The sequence below is a fragment of the Acomys minous genome, assembly GCF_964271855.1.
Source record: "Acomys minous genome assembly, chromosome: 10".
Lineage (NCBI taxonomy): Eukaryota > Metazoa > Chordata > Mammalia > Rodentia > Muridae > Acomys > Acomys minous.
Window position 1 is genome coordinate 98,608,998 of NC_140491.1, and position 26,326 is coordinate 98,635,323.

The following is a 26,326-nucleotide window of genomic DNA, read 5'->3' on the forward strand; positions in this document are numbered from 1 at the left end:
GAGGCATCTGTGGCACTGCAGTTGGCAGGAACAATGCTATCTGTCCTCTGATGGCAGAGAACACTCAGAGGAGATGGGGAATTCCTAGCACATTCACTTGGAATGTGCTAAGCTATGAAAGGCAAGCTGAATTTTGTGACAAAAATAGAATGGAGTACATTAGTGGAGCTCTCGGTTGGGGCTCTACATAATTGAAAAGAAGTCTATGGTAAGGCTGAATTGGCAACGTAAAGCTTGCAGGACAGAAGGGGCTTGTTTTTCTACTCAGAGTTCTTAATTTGGTAGAAGGAAAGGACATAACACAGGAATATGGTCCTGAAACTTGGTGGTACGGTCTGTGGGCCATTGAAATTCAGTTTTCATTGATTATAGCCTTCTGCAAAGGCAGAATGCTGTGGCATCGATATTCTTTATTCAATGATTTGACCAAGACACACAAATATGTAATAGAATTGTTGTAATCAAGCAATGGAATTATTTTCTATTTTCATACAGCATTTGCCTATGGTTTTGAACATTTTCGGGTGAACACATGTTCCAGGATTGAGAAAACAAAACCAGGACCTTTTCAAAAATAGCATCAGAGAAAAGAACAGAGAGATTATAATAAATAAAAACTCAAGGTGTCAAAGTTTTTAATATAAATATATTCTTGAGATGATCATAAGTTGAACAAGTGGCTGTCAGTCATGTTGGTACCTGACTAAAAGTAATGCAGGATGAGTTCTTTAAATCCCTCCACTGGCAAAGAGAGAGGATTGAAGAATGGAGAGAAGAAAGGGAGTGCAGGAAGGATTTGTCCTCGCGATGGAGTCTTACTCAAAATACTGTAGAGAAAAGGAATACTAGAGAATAATTAAAATAAGGAAGATCTGGGTTTTAATTATGCTGTTAAATTTTTAAATTATATTTCTTTTTACATATACATTTATATTACTACACATAAACAAAATAAACTACATATGACTGCAAGAATCATGAAACAGTCAGGAATTATATAAATGTTACATTCATAGTGATTTGATTATTTGTATATGGAAGCCTTGAAGAAAAATCTTTCGTATCTCGGTGACTCTAAAATTCTCAATGTAGATCAATAGCTACCATATCTCATCTCTATCAACTTAAAACAGCTATCTAGACCTAAAAACATCCTAACCCCTAAACAACTAAGCTTAATTGTAAGACTAAAGTATATGGTCTTCAACCACACCAGAGATTTGAGAAGGAATAAAACCTAATTACCTAAGTGAACGGGAAGTACAGGTTAGCAGGTTCCAAAATGAATAAATGACAGACAGTTTGCTGCCTAAACAGTCACCCAAAATTCTCTATAATGTTAGAGCATCATCTTCAGCCTTCTAGCCCAATATATCTGACAGACATATTTGTAAGGCAGGAACTATTGAGGACTTGCTTACCCTGTCATGGCAATTTGGCAATCAACTCCGCCTGAATCAAGCTTGCCCTTTTTTAGGCAGAATTCTGTCTGTGGCAGAAACTAGGACATGTTGCCCAGTGGCTTGTTTACCACATCTGAAACAGTCTCTATAAAGAAGTTCTTGATCATCTTCTTTGAGGTAGGCTGGGTGTTGTCAGGAGTTAACCTGTCTTATTGTCAAAGATCATTAAAATAATAAAAACATCTTTAAATGCCATATTCTGTAGGTCTCTGAGGCTTTTGAAGACCTTATCTAACTATCTTACCTTATATATCTACCTATTAAACCTAGGATATCACTTATACCTTTTAAAGGTGTAAGATGGGCAAATCTCCATTGACTGAAAGGTCCAAAGTACCATTCTCCTCAAACCCTTTGTTCACAAAGAGGATTCATATAACTTCTGTCCACAGTTACATTTCTGTGATAAATTCCCTTCATATTGGGCATTTTGGAAATAATGAAAGAAGTGAGGCTAGAGCCGCTTGCTATTTTGTCTGTGTTTTAATATAACACAGTTACCAATTGGTTTCACTAATTGAGACATAACCCAGCATAGCCAAGCTCCATGACACTGTATTTGCAAATCCAACCACAGCATGATTTTATATCAAAATTTGGGGAAAAATACATTTTACTTTGTAGATTTAAGTTTTTAAAAAAAATAATAAGAGATAAAACATATGATAACACTCGTCAAATTCAAAGGCCTTTTCCCAATATGAGTAACTATCCTTATCTGCCATTTCAGCCTTCTGCTGTCTACTTTCTTCTTGGTACACAGACTTCTTCATATTTCATTGCGAGGGGGGGGGGTCCTGCCCTCCTTCTTCTCATAGAGCCAATTTAACTACGTAACTGAAGTTTCCTTTCTAGACTACAGTGTAAGAAACACCTCTTTCTCTCACTCTGGTTTAGTCACTCATTAAACATCAAAGATCAATAAACAGACTGTAGCATGTCCTGATGGAGGTTTAGTTTGTTCAAGAAGTAAGCATTCGGGACCATTTAGGGGTTTCCTTGGCACTGAATCTGGACATGTGACAGACTGAAAAACTCTGCTCAACGCCTACGGTGTTGAACATTCCACAGTCTAAAAATGTAGCTGGAAACCATCCCAGAGTGTACATCTGCCTCTCTAATTTACACCTCCAGAGATAAGGCCTAGCAGGGCAGAGGGGAGAAGCTTTAATGAGCTGCCTGGAACCCTGGCATGCTCTGGGGGGAACTTCACAGCACACACCAAGACCTGGCAGCAGGGGGCACTGTGGTAAACAAACACACAGACCTTCCATTTTAATAATGTCCAAGGACACCTTGTCTTCCAATAGTGACAACAATACACGCCTCCCTGTTTTTTAATTAAATTAGTTCATTGACGAGTTCAGACACGCCTAAAACACACTCTGGCTACTCTCTCCCTATTCTTTAACTCCCTTTCACCTTTTTCAACCTTTTTGTCTTCTTACTTGCTTTTCCACCCCCGATTCATGACTTTTGATTCTGTTGTGCTATCCATTTAGTTTAATTAAGGCCGTCTGAGCGACCATTCCTGTCTTTCTTGTTTCCATCAACCTTTCCAAAATGTCTCTTAAGACTCAGGTTACCAAGAAGAGACTTGATACCCTATGAGCATATACAGGGGGAGGTAATCCCCCTCAGGCACAGACATAGGGGAGGGGAATAAGGGGAAATGGGAGGGAGGGAAGAATGGGAGGATACAAGGGATGGGATAACCATTGAGATGTAACAAGAATAAATTAATAAAAAAAAAAGAAGGGAAAAAAAGATCATCTGAACAATAAACATATATTTCCAAATTAAAAAAGAAAAAGACTCAAGTTGGATATTCACTAAGTCCTTATGTGTTTACCGAATGCCGGTCCTGTTATGAGCGAGGGCTACATTTTTGCATGTTTTGAGACTTTTGTATTCTTTTGTTGTGGATATCAACTCAGGAAAAAAACACACTTTAATTGGGATCAAATGTTTACCTAAAAATAAAATTAATCTGCACTAAAGTGTTGGCTAGAACATATAAATTCTAAGTTGGCTGTAATTATAAAGTCCGAAGTTTGTAGAAATTAACTCGATACTGTTCTGCATTAATTAATGATGTTACTTAATGAGCTATTCCTGCGGTATATGGTATGAAAGTAATAATCTATTGCTTGCACTTGGGGACCAACATCTTCAGTGTGATGATACCCAGCTTGAACTGTCATGTGGCATTTTCTAATTTACAGCATAGCATGGTTATGTTGGTCCAAATCTAAAATTCCGCTTTATTTTTCCAAATGTTTTGAACTTAGCATCTCTCAATTCAAAAGAACCCATGGATGGAATTCAATTAATCTATGCATGCTAATAGGGATTATTTTCATTCTTACTTTTGCTACTTTGTGACTTAAATTTAGCTTATTTTTCAACATTCAGTGTGTGCTGAGAATCCCAACATTGTCAGCCTTTGTCACTAAGACATCAATTATATCCAGCACAATTTATAGCAGTGACAGACTAAAAAAATTTTTTTAATTATTGTATTCTTATATTCTTGAAGTTAAAACTTTTCAAAATTAAGCTGATTATTCAAAAATCCAATGTATTTTGTTGTTTGGTGAATTAACAACATGGAGTTTTAATATTACAGAGTGTTATTAGACATAGTTAGGTTCGCTGATATCTATTGTGTATTTTGTTTTGTGCATTTAGAAATGTTCTCAATGAAAAGTTCATCGGACTACCACAGACTCTGGACAAGAGGAAGATAACATTGCCTGGGAGATCAGCTTCATACCTCACCTGCTCTGTAAAGGCTGCACAATCCCCCCAAGGAAATCTCAGCACACCAGTGCCTGTGTACTAACTCACCAACTAACAGTGGCACTTAGTATTTCTAGTCATGTGTTTCCATCCTCTCACAAACTGTGATGGAGAGCAAAAGTGTTCTCTGTTCTAGATTCTTCTCTGTTGCTTTACTGCCTGGGGCTAAGAACTCAGCTAATTCACCTAGCCCCAAGTGCTCACTTAGCCTTAGATGTGTTACTTCACAAAAAAAGGTAAATAACCAAAGTTACTACTTCAGTAGTGTTAGGGTGTATATGAGTTAAATTGATTGAACAATGCCAGAGAGAAAGTAGGTATTTGAAAAATGTTAGCAGCCACCTTAAGCTTATGGTAGTGGTGGTAGTGTAGGGCATTGAAACCTTTACATTTAGCAGTCCTTTCCTGGCACATAACAGGTGCACAGCACTTGTCAAAAAGAGAATTATTGTTTGTCCTTACATAATTCCAAAAGACACTAAGATTCCCCACTCATTTTGTGACATTACAGCTTTCCACGTGTCTTCTTCCAGGAGGAATGCAAATTATGAAAAGAATAATGAAAATAGCTCATGGAATAAATACTACCAAGAAAGAAGTAGAATGAAAAGACTATTGGGAAAAAGCCTGAGGGAAAATTTCATTTTTTTAGTGTGTGTGTGTGTGTGTGTGTGTGTGTGTGTGTGTGTGTGTGTGTGTGTTACATACAGAAAGTAAAGGACATCTTCACACATCACTCTTCACTACTCACCTTATTTGAGGCAGGGTCTCTGTGATGTTTGCACATAGTTTCCACTAGGCTAGCTGGACCACCAACACTAGAAATTATCCTGTCTGTGCCACCTACTCTGCCATAGTTGTGAAAGTAATACTGGTGAACATGGATAGGTTCTGGGGAGTTAAACTCAGGTTCTTAGGGTTGCACAGTTATCCAGCCAGGATCCCTACCCTTAATTGCTGTATCCCTGTAATTAGATATTACTTTACTTAGTAGACACCTCCTAGACTTTTTTGACACTATTATAATCTATGTGACAGCTAATGGCAAATCTTCTATTAGAAAAATAATTCATACTTTCTGGATTTGATATCCTTTTTTATGTAAAATTTGAGTTTTCTTTCCATAGTCTTTTTAAAAATTTTACTTAAATAATTTGTTAAGACTACATTTTGATTTTTATCCCCTCACTTGTATCTTCCCGTTGCCCCCTGCATACTCTTTCACCCTATTGCCCTCCCCTATGCCTGTGACAAAAGCCTACCTTTTCCCCCACCATAGGATCACAGCCTATCAGGTCTCATCCAGGTAGCCTGCTTCCCCTTCTCTGAGTGCCACCAGGCCTCCCCACCAAGAGGAAGTTGTTAAATCGGGGGCACCATGGCTCATGTCAGAGTGAGCCCCTCCTCTGCCGCTCTCCCCACATAGTTGATTCCGCCTCTACTAAGCTATGTGTTCATTTTTTCTTTTCAGTATTTTCTTGCCCTTTTAATATGGGATTGACTTTTGTAGCATAGAAATAAATGAGTAAAACACACTTCGTTGTATGGTAATTAAGTAATGTTGCTTAGCTGCTGTATTATTTTGGTAAGATATAAACTGTCCAAAACAAATTTACCTAGATATTGAAAGCACTGGTTTACTGAAGAGATAAAGATAATCTATAGTTATGGTGAAGGTTTCTGCTAAACGGTCTTGCTCTTTTCTATAAAGCCAAGGGGAATGGAAGCAACTGGGAACACAGCAACGTACAAAACAACCCATGAAATTTTATGAATGATTTATGTCAACTGGACCACAGTTTCTCTGGATTTTAAATATTGTTCTTTCATGATTCAACTTCTGTGTAATCCTTGTTCTCACATCTTCGGTCACCAGCCTCCTGGCAGAAGAGAAAGGGAGGCTGTTGGCTTAACTTGTATTCTCAAGTGTCAGATGTGCCTGGAAGGAGCCAGATGGATTATCCTGTCAATTCACTCACATACAGTTTATGTTTATATTTATATTCTCAGGAGTCACTAAGAATGGCCTTTAAATTTCTCACTATGTGCAAGTTATGAAAGATTTAACCACGTCTAAGCTGGAGACAAAAATGAGCTCTCTCCTTCTCTCTCTCTCTCTCTCTCTCTCTCTCTCTCTCTCTCTCTCTCTCTCTCTCTCTCTCTCTCTCAATGAAGCAACAACTAAAAGATTTTCAGATCTGAAAGAAGTAAAACATTCACAAATAAATTTCTTTCCATTGAGTCTAATTCAAGATAATTTCCTGATAGTTACCAGGAAATGTGATAAAAGCCAACAGACAGTGCCCAAACTCTGCAACTGGGTTATTGAATCCTCAAAGCTGAAAGAACATACTGTCTGTTCTGTGCATTATGAGGAAACTGCTATGTGACTATTAGTGAGTCAATGAAGTCACTGGATAAAGACAAAAACTGGACTTCAAATTCAGTTAGGTAAGAACAGCATAGACTATTACCTCAAAAAAAAGCCACAAACAGCACTTCCCAGTTGAAAGCTATCACAGAAAGCATCACAACACCAGTTTCTAGTGAAATGTTTCACCTTGATGTCAATTAAAATTGTCTCCGATAACCTGTACTTTTTTCGAAACATAAATTACATAAGAACTCAATTTCTCTCTAAATACTGTAAATGTAGAATTATTCTGATAAGAAGTGGATATGTATCACTGTACCCACACACACACACCACACATACAAAAACTGATCGAGACCTAGAGAGGTGATTCGATTGATAAAATGCTTACTGTGCAACATCTGAAGATCTCAATTCTATCCCAAGCACCAAATTAAACAAACTGGGCACAGAGGCAATGCACATCTATAAACTCAGCACTGAGGAGGCTGGTGCACTGAAGGGCGGAAGCCTCGAACTCACTGACCAGCAGACCTTGTCAATTTGAGCATGAGGTTCAGGTGAGAGATCCCATCTCAAAAATTAAACAAAACAAGGTGCAAGCTAGTGAGGAAGAAAGATGATGTTGACCGCAAACATGTGTACCTGCTCAATATGTACACACACAGAGACATACTCACACACATATAACATACGAAAAAAGATGGACAAAACTTCATTTATTAGTCATAAAATCTCCGTATTTGTACATCTCTAGTTAGCACTTTTTTGTTATAAACTTAAGTGGGTGTGTGGACAACCAGTTCTAGTGATTATTTGAAAAGTGGGTCAACATAAAGTACTCTGGCATGCCTAAGTAGTGCTGATGTACTCCTATTTGTTGACATATAGCCTTTGGTCAAGGTTCTCAAAATAGGTCTCAGGATTACAGTGTTAGCCTTACCTGGGTACTTAATGCAGAGTACTATGTTCCACTCCAAGGCTTTAGAATCTGAATCCCTGTAACTGGGCAGTGTGCCCTTGAGGTGTGGCTGATGAATTGCAAACTTTAAGAAAACCATCTAAACAAATGGAACATGGAAACAGCCTAAGTGTCCCTCAATAGAAGAATGGATAAAGAAACTGTGGTACATATACACTATGGAATACTATTCAGCTATTAAAAACAAGGAATTCCCGAAATTTGTGGATAAATGGATTGAGCTAGAAATGATCATAATGAGTGAGTTAACCCAGAAGCAGAAAGACTCAAATGGTATATACTCACTTATATCTGCATATTAGCCCAAGGGGCATGTCCCACGAAAGCCTTCACTTACCAGGAAACTGAGACAGAGGAGAGGACATTCTAGTGGGACTCTAGATGAGAGAATCATGGGAGAAAGGCAAAGTAGAAGGACCCAGAGGGTCCTAGAAGCCTACAAGTAGAACATTATGATAGGCAGATTTGGGCCCAGGGGTCCCGCTCAAACTAAGGCACCAGCCAAGGACAATACAGGCGGTAAACCTTAAGCCCCTACCCAGATCTAGCCAATGGACAGAACACTCACCACAGTAGAGTGGAGAGTGGGATATGACTTTCTCACATACTCTGGTGCCTCACCTTTGACCATGTCCCCTGGACGGGGAGACCTGGTGGCAATCAGAGGAAGGACAGCAAGTTACCAAGAAGAGACTTGATACCCTATGATCATATAGAGGGGGAGGTAATCCGCCTCAGGAACAGTCATAGGGGAGGGGAATAAGGGGAAATTGGGAGGGAGGGAAGATTGGGAGGATTCAAGGGATGGATAACCCATGACCAGGTCTCCGCCTCCAGGGGACATGGTCAAAGGTGAGGCACCAGAGTATGTGAGAAAGTAATATCCCACTCTCCACTCTACTGTGGAGACTGTTCTGACCATTGCCTAGATCTGGGTAGGGGTTTAAAGTTTTACGGCCTGTACTGTCCTTGGCTGGTGCCTTAGTTTGAGCGGGACCCCTGGGCCCAAATCTGCCTATCATAATGTCCTTCTTGTAGGTTTCTAGGACCCTCTGGAATCTTCTACTTTGCCATTCTCCCATGCTTCTCTCATCTAGAGTCCTAATAGAATGTCCTCCCCTCTGTCTCAGTTTCCTGGTAAGTGAAGGCTTTCGTGGGACATGCCCCTTGGGCTAATATGCAGATATAAGTGAGTATATACCATTTGAGCCTTTCTGCTTCTGGGTTAACTAAAATCCCAAATACCTAGAACACAGGTTATCTCCGCCACCCATTCCCTTTACTGGTGGTCTTAACAAACAGAGCTCAGAACTGAATGGAGAAACTGGTTCTTTGGGCTATGTGGAAACTCAACAAGACCATTGCTCCTCTGAAGAAAGAATCCAGATTGTATAGGACATGAATTACATAGTCAAATAGAGTGTCCAAGGCCTTGTTGAGATACAGGAAAGTCACAGAAAAGTTAAAATATCCCACAGGCTTAACACCAAAGCCCAACCTATCTGTCTATATTGGATCATGCTGTCTTAGTTGGTAAAATGTCGATTCATTTAGTCATTAAAACCACTTTTTTTCCCAAATAACCAAAGTGTTCAAATAGAATTGTAACTAAAACATTTTTCTGCTGACTCATAAAACAAAAAATGAAATCTAAATCTTTTAAAAAGATTTATTTATATAGTTATTCACTTTACATCCCAATCGTTACATACCCTTCTTCCTGTTCTTCTGGTCCAACTCCTCCTTGTTCCCTCTTTTCCCCCTTCCCTACCACTCATAACAGAGGAGCCCTTCCATCCACTAACCCACTCCAGCGTATCAGGACTGAGTTTGTCCTCTTCCCCTGTGGCCTGGCAAGGAAGTGATCAAAAAAGCAGGAAGCAGAGACCATGTCAGAGACACCCCGGCTGCCTTTCCTGGGGCATCCACAGGACAAACAAGCTACCCGTAGGCTACAATCTATGTAGGGGGACTATGTCAAGTCCATATATGGTTCTAATCTCTGCAAGTCCTGCCTGGGCCCAGCTTAGTTGGCTCTGTTGGTCTTCTTGTGGAGCTCCTATCCCTTCTGAGTCCTTCTATCCCTCCCTACGCTCTGCCTAATGTTTGGCTGTGAGTCTAACCTCTGTTTTGATCCTTTGCTGGGTGGAGAATCTCAGAAGACAGCCATGTTAGAACGCTAAGCTATTTGTTTGTTTGTTTGTTTACCTTTTTATTTATATCCTGGTCATAGCCCATCCCTCCTCTCCTCCCAGTCACACCCTCTCTTCCTCTCCCCCTTCCCCCTTTCTCTATTCCTCAAAAAATGGAATCCCCCTTCCCATCCACCCCAGCTCATCAAGTCCTATCTGGGTTAAGTGCTTCCTCTTCCCCTGTGGCTTGACAAGGCAGTCCCGCCAGGTGGAAGTAATCGAAAAGTTGGCAAAAGAGTCCATGTCAGAGAGAGCCCCCTCTAGACAGCTAAACCTTAGTCTAAATCTTAGAGTAAATTTCCAATTCCTGATACCTCTGAATGAAACAAACTTTGAAAGCATAGCCTTGAGTATGTTTTGATAGTGTATGATTAGCGCGCTTGAGTGTATATTATGAAGGCTTTTACTAATGATGTTTTAACATGTGTGGCATTACAGTGACATTCATTGGCTGTCCCATTAAATAATACACATTTAGATACTTTTATTTCTTGAACAGAGTATACTTTAATAATGTAATATTGTTCTCCATGAATTTCTAGGCTCTTATATAAGGAGTCTATAGTTTCAAAGATCAGCCCAGAGGAGAGACAGTGTTTAAGACAAAGGCGAAGTTAGAAAATTATCCCCAGCTTTTTCTGTCTCGATAGTGAACTCACCCTAAGGGATGAATATGACAATATTGTTTAATTTCCTCATTTTTAGTTCTCCTTCAGGCTACTCTCACTTGAGGACTCCTGAGGGGAACTTCAGAAGGGTGTTATCTTCTGCTTTCATTTCTTTTTTTTTTTTTTCTTCTCAGTTAACCTGTGACTAAATCTCAATCCCCATCCAAAATGTTTTCCTTACAGTTGTTTGTTACTGCTAGGAAAAAATGTGTTTTGAAAGCCTCAGGATATCCTTGGCCAATGTGCCCTCAGATAATGAATCTCACTTCTTTTCTATTTAGAGAAATGTAAAGAGGTTACCTTAGCAACTGCGGCAATGTACATATTCAGTTGAGGTTTTGATAGTCTGACTTTTTATAGCAATAAATGTTAACAAAGCAAGGAATGTGGCAACAAACTTTTTTTTTTTTAATGCGGAGAACTTTTTTTCAATCTAGGTCATACATGTGTTTTTTAGAGAATCCATTTATGACTTCACAGTCTTTCCATAATCATGATTCCTTCTGCAGACAGCAATTCCAAATCTTAATTTTTAAGGAAGGAGATGTGCTACAGGAAGTGGATGAAATGACACATGGGATATATTTGTATTTGGATAAATGTTAAATAAATTAGTGATTTGTGAGATGATGAGTAAGATTCATGTGTGTGAAATATGTGAGCTCTTTAAAGAGTAGAAGTGTTTAAACCCATAAAATTTTACTCTGCTTGGGTTCTCAGATGACTTGGTAGAGATCAAAGCATCAAGTAAAGAACGCCTTTAATCCCAGCACTGCAGAGGCAGAGGCAGGCAGATCACTGTGAGTTTGAGACTAGCCTGGTCTACAGAATGTGTTCCAGGACAGCCAAGCCTACGCAGAGAAACCCTGTCTCGAAAAACTGAAAGAAAACAAAACAAACGGACAAACAAACAAAAGGTAACCTACAGTCATGCTTTAATTTGAGAAAAATGTGTCACTGTTTCGTTTGGGGATATAGAAAAAGATGACACTTTTTAAATAAAAATGTAAAGCATTTAATTAGAATCAATACGTCTATATAGCACTGTGATTCCTACATGTTTTAACAATTCTTTAATTTTTAAATTTTTTATTAAATATTGTTTACATATATATTTATATTATTACACATATACGCAATAAACTACCTACAGCAGGAAGAATCATGACACAATCAGGAATTATATAAATGTTACATTCTTAGTGGTTTGTCTATTTGTGTTTGGCAGCCATGAAGAAAACATCGCTGCATTCTTAGTGAGTCTAAAATTCTGAATGTAAATCAATATCTATCATATCTCATCATTATCAACTTAAAACATCCAGCTAGACCTAAAAACATCTTAACACCTAAGCAACTAAGCTTTATTGTAAAACTAAGCTACCTGGTATGGTATATTTTGAGGTTAGGTAAGGGATTACCACCAGCATTGTTCCTTTTGCTCAGATTGCTTCAGGGATATATTCTTCTTTCAAATTTAAATATTACTTACCCTATTTCTGTAAAAATTGAGATTGGAATTTTGATTGAGATTACAATGGAATCTACAGATTACTTTTGTTAGAATAACTTTTCACCATATTAATTTTTAAAATCCATGATCATTGTCTTTCTATCTTCTAATGTCTTCAATTTTTTTTCTTTATTGTATTACGATTTTCTGTATAGATTTTGTCACTTTCTTGGTTAGGTTTATCCAAATGTAGTTTTGAGACAGTAATGAATGGATGCTTTCCCTGATTTATTTCTTAGCCTCTTTGTTCATTTGGTATATGTGAATGTCACTATTTGAGTATACCAATGATGTGTCTTTCCAATTTTTTGAAACCATGTATGATCTACAAGTCTTCTTGTGCAGTCTTTCACTTCTTTCATGTATAGAATCACTTAATATACAAATAGGAATCCTTTGAATTTTCCCTTTTTTGCTGCAATCTGTTTTTGTCTTTTCCTAAAAAATTCAAGCATTATTTTGAGCAAGAATGGAGAAAATGAGCACTCCTTTTTTGTTCCTAATTTAGCAGAAATTCTTTGAGTTTATACGTTAGTATAATGTTGGCCATGGCTGCACCACATGTGTCCTTTAATATGTTTAGAAATGAAGTCTTTTTAAAGGTTTTTTTCTTGAAAGAATGTTTGATTTGGTCAAATTCTTTTTGTATTTGGTGAAATGATAATCTTATTTCTGTCTCTTAGTCCATTTAAATGAAATATTTACTGGTTATTTTACGTTATACCAAACCTTAATATCTGGACTGAAACCAACTTAACTGGAGTGAATGGTTTTTATGTTGTGTTTGTGAATTTTTTTATAGATAATTTTTTTGTCTTTGGATTTGTTAAGGAAATCATTCTATTTTTTTTTTAAATTTGCTATGCCTTTATACTGATTTAGTATCTTTATTAAACCAGTTTGATGTAGTGTATAGAATATTTTGAAGACAATGGTACTATCTCTTAAAGATTGGTAGAATTCAGAATTGAATCTATCAGGGAATGTTTTTATGTGCTTCTCTGTTAGTTTAAATTTAATTTCTTATAGAATTTTTTGAATTATTTATTTCTTCTTGGATTAATTTTGTAGGTCAGATGTAACCAAAATTTAATTTTAGATTGTCCAACTTACTGAAATGTAAGTTTCAATGCTTAAATAATTTATTGAATTTCCTTGGTCTCTTGCATTGACTTGCTTTTAATCATTGGTTTAATTAACTTGATTAATTAGATATTTAATTAATCTTACTTTTGGTTGGTCTGTTTATCTTTCTTGTTTTTGAAGAACCATTTTTCAATGTCCTTTCTGAATATTTCCATTTCATTGGTTCCTGACCTGCTTTTAGCTCACTTAATGCTTTTGGATTTGGCTTTTCCTTAATTTTTCAGGGAAGAGTGCATCATTAAATTTCCTAGTTGAAAACTTCATTCAAGCGCTTGTAACTATAATGTTATTTTTTAGGACAGATTCCATTTTACAAGACAGGTTTTTGTATGTTGTCTGTTTTCACTTTTTTCTGGGAATATTTTATCTTTGGCCTCTTTGAAAACTCTCATGCATCATTTCATAACACTCTTTTAATATGTGCGGGTTTCTATGGTTTCTCTTGCTCTTAAACTCTTATTTTGCTGCATTATAATCAGGTGGAATAGAAAAATATTTCAATTATCATATATTTAGTAAGGATTGATCCATGTCCAATTATGTGCTTCAGAAACAATTTCTATGGATGTCTTTGTTGTCCAGTGTTTGAAAGTATAGTTGTGCCTCTTAGATTCAGTTGCTTCTGCTACCATTCAACTTGCGTATTTTGGTGAGAAGGAGATACTGAAATCTTCATCTGTCGCTTTATAGGAGTTAATCTGTAACTTTACATGGGATGGTATTTGTTATTTATGTTCTTTTGGAATTCATTTGGGAGTTTATATTTTGTTCTCCTTTATTTCTTTGAACATAATTATGATTATTGTTTTGAACTTTTGTCCAGTATTCTGTCTAATTCAGTCTCACTGGAAATCATTATTATAGAATTAATGACTTTGGAAAATGATACTATTTTGTTTTTCTTTATCTTTTCGTTTTTTATTATCTAACATGCCCAAGTTGGCTTTACTCTTGAAATGCAGGGATGATTCAATATACATAAATTTAAAATTTTGACAACTGTAACTTTATCCATCACTGAATTTTATTTATATTCTTATTATTAAAATTGTGATAAAACATACAAAGACCTTTTTTCTTATTAATATTTTAATTATTCAACTACCAGAAAGTTTAGTTTAACATTAGTATTTATTTCATATACTTTACTTATTTAAAACTTGTACTTATTATATTTTTTCTAATTTGCTTAGCTTACAAATTCATTAAGATATGCTTCTTTGAAATCTAAAGGTGATTTTTACATTGTAAAATATTATAAATCTTGGATTCAAATAGACCCCTATAATCTTGAATGTCCTAAGGGATGTGTCTAAAAATAATTCCCTCCTGTTATTCTTATTTTATAGAATATATTATATCCTGAATAATTTGTGTTACTACTCATATATATTGGCATATTTACCATAAATCATGTTTTCATGTATGTGTAGGACTCTTTCTGGAAATTGTGTTAATTTTGTACAATTTGTTTTCAAATTTGTCATTGTCACATTCTGATATCTTTTCAATTTTTGATTTACTATTCTCCCTTTTGTATTTTCAAATCAGCTATTCTGTTCTCACAGACATAAAGATGGAAGGCGGCAGGAACATGGCAATTGTATTAGTTTTACATTAAGCCTGTAAATGCACTTGACTAGAATTAGTGTATGCAGGTTATTTAACCTTTCAATAGAGAACTTAGAATATTCTCCCCTATTTAGTTGCCTCCGAAGTTAGTTTTTCTAATAATCCATTTGGGGGTTTCTATCAACGTTCCCCTGGCCATTACCCTCCCCACTAAGATAAAAGCAGAGGTTATGAGTGTGAGTCTTAAGGAACAGAACACTGTACTGGGAACAGTTACCCATGGTGGTATGCCTTTTAAATGCCAAGGAGCCTTACATAATATTGGTTTTAAGATAAGATAGGTGTCCCCAACTTTAAGGGCATATGTGGAACACAACGCAGACACAGGGGCCCAGAGATAACGACATAAACACACTTTTATATTAGGATGTAGAAGTCTGAAAATGAAGTGGTCCAAAAAGACGCACTGTATAAATAAAAGTAAAAACCAGAGTTTGAGAAGTAGGAGCAATAAAGAAGAATATCCCATAATGGTTTTTAAAAGTTGTCTCTTAATAATGTAACAATAATAAATATCTGTTAACCAAAGCAATTATCTTCAAAATCTCTGAATCACAAGATTGAAAATAAAGGTGTCATCTAGGAATTGCCACTTAATTTCCACACAGTATGTTAGTTACTTCACTCACAGACACGGAAGCTACTGACTGAAAAATCATATCATTGCCAGCAGGTGGCAGTAGTTCGCCACAGTAAAGCGCACAGTGAACAAGTCCACAAATGATAGTATCCAGGAAAGATGTGGGAATAAAGCCAAGCACTAGGAATGAAACACGTCTCAATTAGTAATATATTGTCTAAAAATATATTGTTAAGAACTTATGACACTTTAATCCTTATGGTGTCAAGAAATGAAATTATGTTTGGCTTTAAACTTATTGTAGATTAGGAACATATTGATGGGTCTTCTGTGATAACACTGAATGACAAGAACTGTGAGAGCAAACAAAGCAGACTCTACTTGCTCAGGGAACGTGCAAATCTGATCTCAGGCCTAGGAAGGCTTCCAGAAAGGCATCACCGCATGGCAGAGCTACTGATTGCCAATTAATATGTCAGAGAAAATGTAAAATAACCAGTTATTCAACTGGATGATGGGAAAGAACACTTTAAAAGGTGATACAAAAACTTCTACCCAAAATTCACCCTGCTTACAAGATGAGCAGGGATAAAGATAGAGCAGAGATTGAGGGGATGTCCAACCAATGCCTGGCTCAACCTGAGAACCACCTCATTGGAGAGAAGCAACCCCTGACACCATTACCAATCCTCTGGTATGCTTGCGGACGGGAGCCTAGCATAGCTGTCCTTTGAGCAGTTCCACCGAGCAGCAGATGGAAACAGACTCACAGCCAGACATTAGGTGATGTTTGGGGAGTCTTGTGGGAAAGTGGGAGGAGTAATAGGAGAACTTGGAGTCTACAGGAGGGCCACGAGGAGACCAACTAACGAGGGCCCAGAGGGGATTTCAGAGACTAAAGCATGAACCAAGGACCATGTAGTAAAGGGAGCAGGGGCTGTCCCTGACATAGACTCTGTTCTTTGGTTTTTGATCACAGCCCCCTGGTAGGTCTGCATCACCAGGCCCCAGAAGAAGATGTGCTCGGTCATAATGGGGCTTGACGTTCTTGGGTGAGTTGGTAAGAGGAGGGGCTCTCCTTTTTTGAGGAAGAGGTGATGGGGAATAGTGGGAAGAAGAGGGAGGATGGGACCAAGGGGGGAGAAGGGAAGGGGCTATGATCAGACTGTAAAGTGAATAAATAAATAAATATTTTGATGGAAAAAAGAAAAAATAGTGAAACGTAGAATGTGAAATCATATTTTTTTTAGTATTTTGGTTGTGTCTGAATTTTTGTGTATTAGGTGCAAGAAATACCTTAGGAAAGCTGAATTCAGAGAACTAAAACACTGAAATAATTTAATTGAGTGATATTCAGAAGATTAGTGTTTGGAAGAATCCCTACACTATTTTGCAGATGGCCCTCGACAGATAACTTACTTAATGTATGAGAAAACAAAAGATACCAAGCCACTCAACAAATTTTAGAAGCTAGTAGAATTTTATAGTAAATAAAAATTAGTTGCATATAATGAAGGAACAAATTATTTTAGATTTAGAACTTCCAAGTTCTAGCATAGTATGTAATTTCTGGTTTTCTAGAAGAGTATCACTAGGTGATGAATTTAATTTTTTTAACCTCCTCATCAAACCATCAACAATATTCAGTTGGTCACTGAAATGTTGTTTTGTGGCACATGACTGATTTTACCAAAACAGAAATGATTGAGTTTTTATAAGAGTATGACAGAATCAAAAGTAGGGAAATCACCAGTTTTACTTCCTGTATCCACTTGTAATTCACAAAGTATATGTGAAGTTCAACCACCATGTAACACATGTGCAGTAAAACAAGGACACATAATCATATAGCTGCAGACACCCCTTACCATCATAGCCCTGCAGGAATGCTTAGCACATGGCATTTTACCTGGTACACCATTTCTCTCTTTTTACTAAACTCTGATCAGTGCCCTTAAAACCAGAACACCAGCTGAGGAGGGTAAATCATCATCAGGTCCAAATGCAAAAAGTATCATGGGATTGCGAGATGGTGAATCGTGACTAATATACTCAAGGATATAGTAAGATAAGTAGATAGTGGGTATGGTAGGGCTGTCTCTTCTGGATTGAAATGTTTGTTATAGAGAGAAGATTTTCAAAGTCAGAAAGTAAATGAGACTGTTAAGGCTCAGCAAGTGAACAAAACTCACAAGTCGCAGGAAGTTTCTGAAACTTGTAAGAAACACAAGGTCTGTTCCCATGTGGTCAATGTGATAATAAGACTGGCTTGAGATGACTGTAACCAGCATGGCTGCCTGGAAGTCGTGGCGTTGCCCAGGAATGCAGCCTTATGAGTCACCATTCATTTAGAGTACCTTTTTGTGATGCAGATACCTAAGGGGCTTCCATGCTCTGGTAACTAACTTTTACAAACTCACTGGTAATTAAGCTGAAATTGAGTGAAGTTTTCTCCCTGGTCTGTTCATACTCCCCTATCTGGGGAGAGTGGGATGGTTGTTCACATTTCCTCAGGGAAGTCCCATAACAGCATACAGGAATGGGTGAGTAATCTGACGAGAGATGTAGAAATTATAAAGATGTATGCCAAAGCAAATGCTCCATTTAACTCGCCACAACAGGAACAGGGAGTGTCTTAGAGGAGCTCATTAGGACACTGAGAACAACAGAACAGTCTCTGGGCTTGAGGTATGCCAACCTAAACTTCCAAAAAGAAGGTAATAAAATAAAATGGGAAATTAGAGAAATATGAGTGAGCGTTAAAGGTGAGGCATTTCCACACTGGGAACACCAGAATCAAAGGGAAAGAAAGGCAGAGGAAATATTTAAAGAAACTGTGTTTCGCTCTCAATAATCATTCTACAATTCAACTTCTAACCTTTTTGTACTTTTACAATGTACAATATTTTGTCTGATAAATTTTGTATTTACAAAGATTTTGCAAAAATGTTTCAAAGACAAAGTTATCATTACCCTATATTTAAACAAAAAGAGTTCATATGGCTCAATTCATGGGAAGGACTTTTAATTACGTGTCAGTTCATGTGTGGGGGTATTTTCAAGGGACTGTTTTAAATTCTGATTGGTTGCTGGTTATTCATTTCCAGTACTTTTTACAATAACATGATTTACCTTGAATTTTTTTTTTTTCACTTTCATTTGACAGAGAGTCTGGTCATTGCACTTTCTGTATCTGTAAATATGTAAAAACAGCACAAAACAAAATAGCACTCTTTCGAACAGAAATAGAGGGATAATTAATTTGAGCAAAAACAAAACAACAACAACAACAAACTTCCTTGAGAGCACCTCGAACTTCTTAGGCAACAAGCAAGGAGCTTCTCAGCATTGCCCTCCAAGATGTACTTTCCAAGCCCATTTTTGTGAAGCCAGTGTTTATTCGATTACCTGAAAGTAAAAGCCAACAAGTTAGTTAAAGTAATGAGTACAGGAAGTGAGCAGTTCAGGCTTTACAGTTAACTGATAAAATCACGTGCTACACTTCTAACAAAAGAGAAGATTATGTATTCAGTTTATTGACTTGGAGTTTCCTCCTGTTCCCCTCCCCACTTTCTTTCTCACTTTGTTCCCTTCCTCCCTCCACCCCTTATGTAGGATGACCTAAAAACCTAGGAGAATGGAAACTCCCAGGAATCTATGATGACTCCAAGCAATAAGGGATGTGAAAGCTGAACTAGCCACCTCCTGTAAACAGGCAAGACCTCAAATGGAGGGAATGGGAACACCAATCCAGCCCCCAAATCCTTCAACCCAAATTTTATCCTGCCTACAAGACATGCGGGGATGAAGATGGAGCAGAAAAGTGAGGGAATGGCCAACCAATCACTGCCTTAACTTGAGACCCGCGCCGTGGGAGAGAACCCATCCCTGATACTACCGTTATTCTGCTATACTTGCAGGCAGGAGCTTAGCATGACTGTCATCTGAGAGATGTGACCCAACAACTGATGAAAACTGAGGCAGAGACCCATAGCCAAACATTAAGCAGGGCATGGGGAATCTTGTGGAAGAGGAGGAAGGATTGAAGGAGCCAGAGAGGTCAAAGACACTGCAAGAAATCCTATGGAATCAATTAACCTAGGCCCCAAGGGGTTTAAAGAAACTCAACCGCTAGAGAGCATACATGGCACAAAACTAGACCCCTTACATATATGTAACAGATGTGCAGCTTGATCTTCATGTGGGACTCCTAAGAGCAGGAGCTAGGACTATCTCTGACTCTGTTGCCTGACTTTGGATCTTTTTTCCCCTAACTGGGCCGCCTTGTCCAGCCTCAATAACGATGAACCTGGTCCTCCTACAACTTGGTATGCTAGGGTAGGTTGGTAGCTGCTTCTCTAAGGAGAAAGGGAGGAGGATATGGGCAGAGGAGATGAGAGGGAGGGCCTCGAAAGAGAGGAAGGAGGGGAAGCTGTGATTAGGATGTAATTGGAAGGCCAAATGGCACACCCTTAAGAAAGATGTTTCCCCCGGTGCCAGAAACTAATTCTCATATCATGTTTGGTGAAGGATATGTTTGCAATTTAGTTATTTTCTCCTTTCATTTGTTAATGTGACTTTGTGTCACATACACATATCTGTATGAGTTTGAGTTCTAATTGCTCAAAGAGCAGCAGTGGCAAAGTTTATGTGTCAAAGACACAGTTGGTTGGTCTGAGGCACGAGAAGGTGATAATTTTCAGAGTACTCAAAATTAAGTTCCAACCATTCCTCACCTAATTTGCATCCTTTATGGTATATACTAAAATGTTCAGCAGTCTAACTCTTCGTTTAAATGTGTATATAGTCATACAGGAGAATTGTAATAAAAATTGTTTATTAATGGATATTAAAATTAGGACCAATAAATAATAAGTCAAATTCCCACATCAGTATATTTACAGGAAAGATACTTAATGTGAAAACAAAGATTGAAGCATCAGCTAGACCCCAATAACTTTTTACACTAGAAAATATCAGCAGTTTCAGGGGATCTGATGCCCTCCTCTGGCCTCTGTGAACATTGGGCACACATGTGCATGGACATACATGCAGACAAAACATCACACACATTAAATAAAATAATAATAATAAATTAAATACATTGTGCCCTTAAAAATAGTTTAAAGGGCAGTGGTGGTGCATGCCTTTAATCCCAGAACTTGAGAGGCAGAAGCAGGCGGATCACTGTGAGTTTGAGGCCAGCCTGGTCTACAAAGCAAGTCTAGGACAGCCAAGGCTACACAGAGAAACCTTGTTTTGAAAAACCAAAAAGAAAAAAAAGTTGTTTTTTTTTCCCTAAAGACAGGGAGACAACATCTAATTTGTTGTTTGTTGACATATCCAGGTAAGAGAGAAAATTGAAAATGCAGGATATGTTTCGTTATCTATCTATCATCTGTCCATCTATCTGTGTTCCATCTTCTTTCCACTCTGTGGGAGTTGTACTAACTCTAAAATGATTTGCATGCTGTAAAACTAGAGCATGTGATGTAGGCATCTTTCATACATTGCCTGTACAAAAAAACAGCAAAGGTGACACTTGATTTCAGATACTCTGATATTTCTGATGTTGAAAATTGGAATTTTCCTGTCTAAACATTAGAAGCACTTGACTCTGTCCAGCAGTTGCTTTTGCTTTTAATCCTGCCAGGGATGTTTTCCTGTTCAACATCTCCTGCAATTGGTCCATCACTCAGGACAGTTAGACCTGCCAGTCATCTTCAAAATTCCTGTTGCTTGGCAGCAAGCAGATTGTGTTTTATTTTTCTGTATTCAATGGGTCTCTTTCACAAGTATACAAACTGGAAAATATGTTTCTTCCCTTATTCCCCTAACATCTCCAAGGGTTGTTTAGATTTTTTTGCTATATTGTACATTTCAAACCAAAACTCACACTATTAAGATGTGTAACATTTGTTAGAAATATTTTATTGCATACTATCATTAGGGCTCACAAATTGTTATCCTGGAACTCTCTTTTTTGGAATCCTTTTCTTGACAGCCAAGTCCCAAATGTAATGCTTATTATGTGAACTTGTAGATGTTTGTGCTTCTACCAAAAAAATTAAAACACCCTAAAGGCCGCCATTAAAACTGGGGACACAGTATTTATTAAGGTTTGGTGAGCTTGTGAGGAAGTGAGGACATGAGAAAGTCCATATCAGATGGACACCACAGTCCCAAGTTCCAGTGACTAAATCTTGGCTCAAATAAATAAAATATTATAAAGTTTTGTGCACCTGAAAATAGCATTCTTATTTTATCTGATTACTACTGAATCTGAAAACCTCTTGAGACATCTCTTAATTACTCACCCTTCCTTTCCACACAGTATTTTTAACTCTGACCTGTATTTTCTATGGAGTTTCCTGTATGTTCCAGTTACTTTAAGAATTTGAATGTGTTGAGTGTTAATAACCCACTGCTTTTGGATATTGAGACTATGTTCTCTATATTACCCCATATTTGCATTTTTATACAGGGTCATTTTAAATGTACCAGAACCTGAACATTTTCTCCATTAAATTGCTCTGTTTTTCAGGTTGTTTGGAACATTTTTTAATCTACTAAAGCATTAGAATATTATTCATTCAGTTTTAATAGATTCATAGTCAACCTTTCAAATGTAAATTGTCAGTTCACATGTGATTTTAATTATGTAAATTACACTTCTAAGTTAATTTTCTCTTTACTAAGATAAATTTTCAACAATAGCTACAATAAAATGTCTTCAGTTTTCTTCTTATAGGCCTGTTTTCATTATTTGTCTGAGTCTACATACACATGATTTAGTTGTCTCTTCTGTCTATCAGGTCTTCTCCAAATACACTGTTTTGTTTATTTATTGAAACTATTTCCCCAAGAGGCACTACTTTCCTTTATTATAGTATGGTTTTAGAAGCCAAGATTTAGGATCTCAGTGCACTTGTTACTGGATATAACATAATTTAGGTCTTCTCAATTGATGCAACAAAGTGTTTGTGCTTATATGCTAACTTGTAATAAATATATATCTTTAATTATTAAGATTTACATATATATGAGTGGAGTCCATAGGATTAAATGCAAAAGAAATTACATGTTATTACTGTATTGTAGTAATATTGTGTCACATGGGGACACAAGTTCACAATTCTGACATTACTATATATGGACAACACTTCTGAACATTTAAATGAAGGATTAATGAACTGGGGAAACAAGATTTCTCACTATTTATAGTTGAACTTGGGTATTGAGGCACATAGCAAGATAGAACTTGTGAAAACATCAGTCAACTGATCCAAACAAGGGAATTCTTATATAGAAGTTCAAACATGCTATGTAGTATCAGGCCCTAATGCATGTAAGCTAAAAAGGAATAAAGTTTTAATGATACCCGTAAGACTCAATTTCAGTGGACTTCTGAGTATGCATATTTATGTGCCCTATATACACACATGCATGCAAAAGTTCATAATTCTGATACTAGTATATGTGGATAATACAACTGAACATTTAAATGAAAGAGTAGTGAATGTGTGAACCAGATTCCTCACTATTTATAGTAAATCAAGTTGAACTTTGTAAAGTGTATATACTATATATAAATTGTGTATATATATCTATGCACATACACACAATTAAAGTGTGCTTTTGAGTAAATGTATTTATGTACCTTATATATGTGTATACATACAAAATCCATAAAATTAGCAAAGCAACAAATGTGTTCATGATATCATAATTCAATTTAATTCTTATTAATTAGAATTTTGTAATGTTTTATTTTTCATGTATAAAACTCTTATTTAATTAAAAAAGATTAAGAAAGATAGTCGGTATGAAGCTTTACTTTATTTTGTCACATACTATGTACCCAATAAAAAATGTTCTTTACTGAAAAGATTTTTAGATTTTTGCCTCGGGTCAAAATGTTTTTTAAAATGCTTATCTTTTGCTAATAATAAGAAATAGTGTTTGGGAACGGGAGACACTCAAGTTTTGCTGTTGCAGAGGGTACAGGTTAGGTTCCCAGCACCCACTTGGGACTACTCACAATTGCATGCAAGTCTGGTTCCATGGGATCTACTCTCCTCATCTCTGCAGGTATCTGCACACCACATGCATGCAGATATATACACTGACAACATATATGCACACACACACACACACACACACACACACACACACACACACACACACACACACACACATTAAATTTAAAAGGATAATCTGAAACAAAAATAAAGGAGGAAGTATTTGTTTCCTTACCAGACAGATTTATCTAGGATATATGTACTAAAATTTAAATACAAATAATATGGATTTTCCCTCCTGATCCTCTTGTCAATTTATAATCCTAGACCAATCTGAAACATTTTGGAGACAAAAAGAGTAAAGTAAAATGTTTAACTTATTCCTTCTGCTTCTTGTTGTTCTAAACACAAGGCTTAATCAGCAGTCTGGCAGGCGATAAACACTTATAAGTTAGAGTGACTACCTGCTCTAGTTGCGTTTCTCTTTTACCATGGTTATTGCCATGACCAAAGACTGCTAAGGGGTTGAAAAGGGTTATTTTCACCTTACAATTTGTGCCCTGTTGTTGAGAAACACCAAGGCTCAAGGAAGGACCTGGGAGCAGAAGCTACAGAGGCGAACTGCCTGTGGGTTTGCTCCCTTCAATTTGCACAGCTAGCTTCCTTATACAGCTCAGTCCTACCTGCTTAGGGTGGGCATTGCTGCCTGCAGGAGATTAGGGCATTACTTAGGTACATCAGTTAGCACCTGAGAGAATACCCAACAGATAAATTCACAGGCCAATTTGACTGTAATGATTCCTCAGTTGTGTTTCGGTCTATTCCAAGGATACCAAGGGAACCATCATGAGGAGCCATCACAAGTTTGCAAGTTGTTTGTTTGACACACAAATGCACCAGTGTGAAACCATTGCCTTTCTCCCTTTGTTCCCCAAATCCCATGCTAATATCAATATCACATTATAAAACACAGTTCTACTTTTTAGAAGGCTGTTGTCTGTCTTTAAATATTTCAAAACTTTGGAAGTCTAAGCTATCTTTAAAATTCTGTAAAACTAAGAACGAGTCTAAAAATGTCTTATTGAAAATGGGAAGAACCAGAGCACTGTTAAAAATCAGATTGAATAAAAAAAAAGAAACGGTAAAAAGCTCAATATCTAAATTCTCAGATACATTTATAATCTAGTATTCAAAGGCCTTGGGCAGTGCCACATTTGGAACACAGTTAGGTCATCTACACTTAACATCTACTACTGGCCCCGATGGTCATCTATCTCCAATATCCTGGGTTATCCACAGCAACTGAGGCAGCACCTTCACCAATGGCCTCTCACAATGCCAGGGTTCAATTGCTCTATAGACTTCTTCATGCCTTCAAAACCAGTACTATGTTGGTTAATCTTAAACATAAATGAGCTCAGTTTCCAGAATGATGTGAAAAAAGCCTCCCATGGACAAGAGATTCTTTGTGCTGACCCTGAGAGAAACTTCTAACACTATTTTACCTATAATGCTAGTCTCTTATTAAAGAAAGCCTTGCTTTCAGTCCAAAATGGCTAGAACGTATTAATACTGTTCATTGCAAATGTTGCTCTTATTTCCTCAGAGGAGGAGATGACATGAGTGCTATATCCAAGCTGTACAAAGATATGACTTGGGCTGAGCCCAAGCATTTCTTTATGTGTTCTGGCTTTCCCTAAACTTAGGCCTAGAAACTTCTATCCTCCATACAATGTAATATTCTATAAACCAAAACCTTGAAGGCTTCATTTTCCAGGCACAGTCTGCTAACCTAGTCCTAGAGTGTCTTCAGCTTCTGAGACTGTTGAATGAACTCTTTTTAAACTCTGGCTGGATGTTTCAACTCAGCTGTTCTGGATCAAAACTTCTATCCAAGCTAACTGATTCAAATTGGCTTCTTTTGGGTTCTGACTGAATTGCTCTGCTTGGAAAAACTGTCTCTGAATCTCCTGGGCTGAACTGCCCAGACTGCATGATATGAACAGAACTGTACATACTAAACTAAACTCAGTGCATTCAACTGAACTGCATCAAAATCAAGTCTACGCTCTCTGCTTGCACTGTTCTAAAGTATCCTATCTTTCCTGTCTGTACTCATGAGAGTGATGTGTATTCTATCTGTGACTCATTCTGTGAAATATTTCTTTGATTTATCACTTTATTTGCCTCTTAATTAGATGTTATTGTTTGGAATTATAGATGTGTACAAAAGGTGTGTGTGTGTGTGTATTCCAGCCAGGAAGATTAAAGTTGTGTATTCAAACCATAGGAATTAAAGGTGTTTGTTCTGTCTGTATTCCAGATGGATCACATAGACCTAGAAGGTCTTTGGATGTGATCCCTTGTCAAAGCATCCATGTTGCTCAATTCAAATTCATTAATACCCATAAGGAAAAGGTTTCTTTCTTCTTAATTTGTCGCACATTATTTTATGTGTTGGAGGTTTTATTTGCATCTGTGTCTGTTTATCGTGTGTGTGTGTGTGTGTGTGTGTGTGTGTGTGTGTGTATGTGTGTGTGTGTGTGTGTGTGTGTGTTACCCAAATAGTACAAAAGAGGGCATCATCAGATCCTCATGACTAAAGTTACAGATAGTTGTGAGCTGCCATGTGAGTGCGAGGAATCAAACCTGACTCCTCTGGAAGGAGAGACAGAGGCCGTAACTACTAAGCAATCACTCAGCCCCATTCTCAGAGATTCTTAATTAAAATATATTCCACAACGAGCAAGGATATCTTTGCTTCTTCTGAAAGGTCAAAGACCGGGCCTTCATCGTCGGCGTTTCCTACAGCATCATCTTACAAGTTCTCACACCATTAATTTCTGAGCATTCTATGGCTTCTATAGACCAAGGTCCAAATCCTCCATCTTCCTCAAACAAATCATACAAGGCATACAGAGTCATATGGTCAGGTCTGTGACAGAAATACTTC

General features: G+C 37.3%; 1 long non-coding RNA gene across 1 annotated transcript; it reads left to right on the plus strand.

Moving 5' to 3' along the window:
* The first annotated feature begins 11,210 nt into the window (after positions 1-11,210).
* Positions 11,211-20,640, plus strand: LOC311607573. The gene is made up of 3 exons (XR_014782645.1): positions 11,211-11,398; positions 16,332-16,404; positions 18,968-20,640. It is a non-coding gene; the product is annotated as an uncharacterized lncRNA (long non-coding RNA).
* The last annotated feature ends 5,686 nt before the right edge of the window (positions 20,641-26,326 follow it).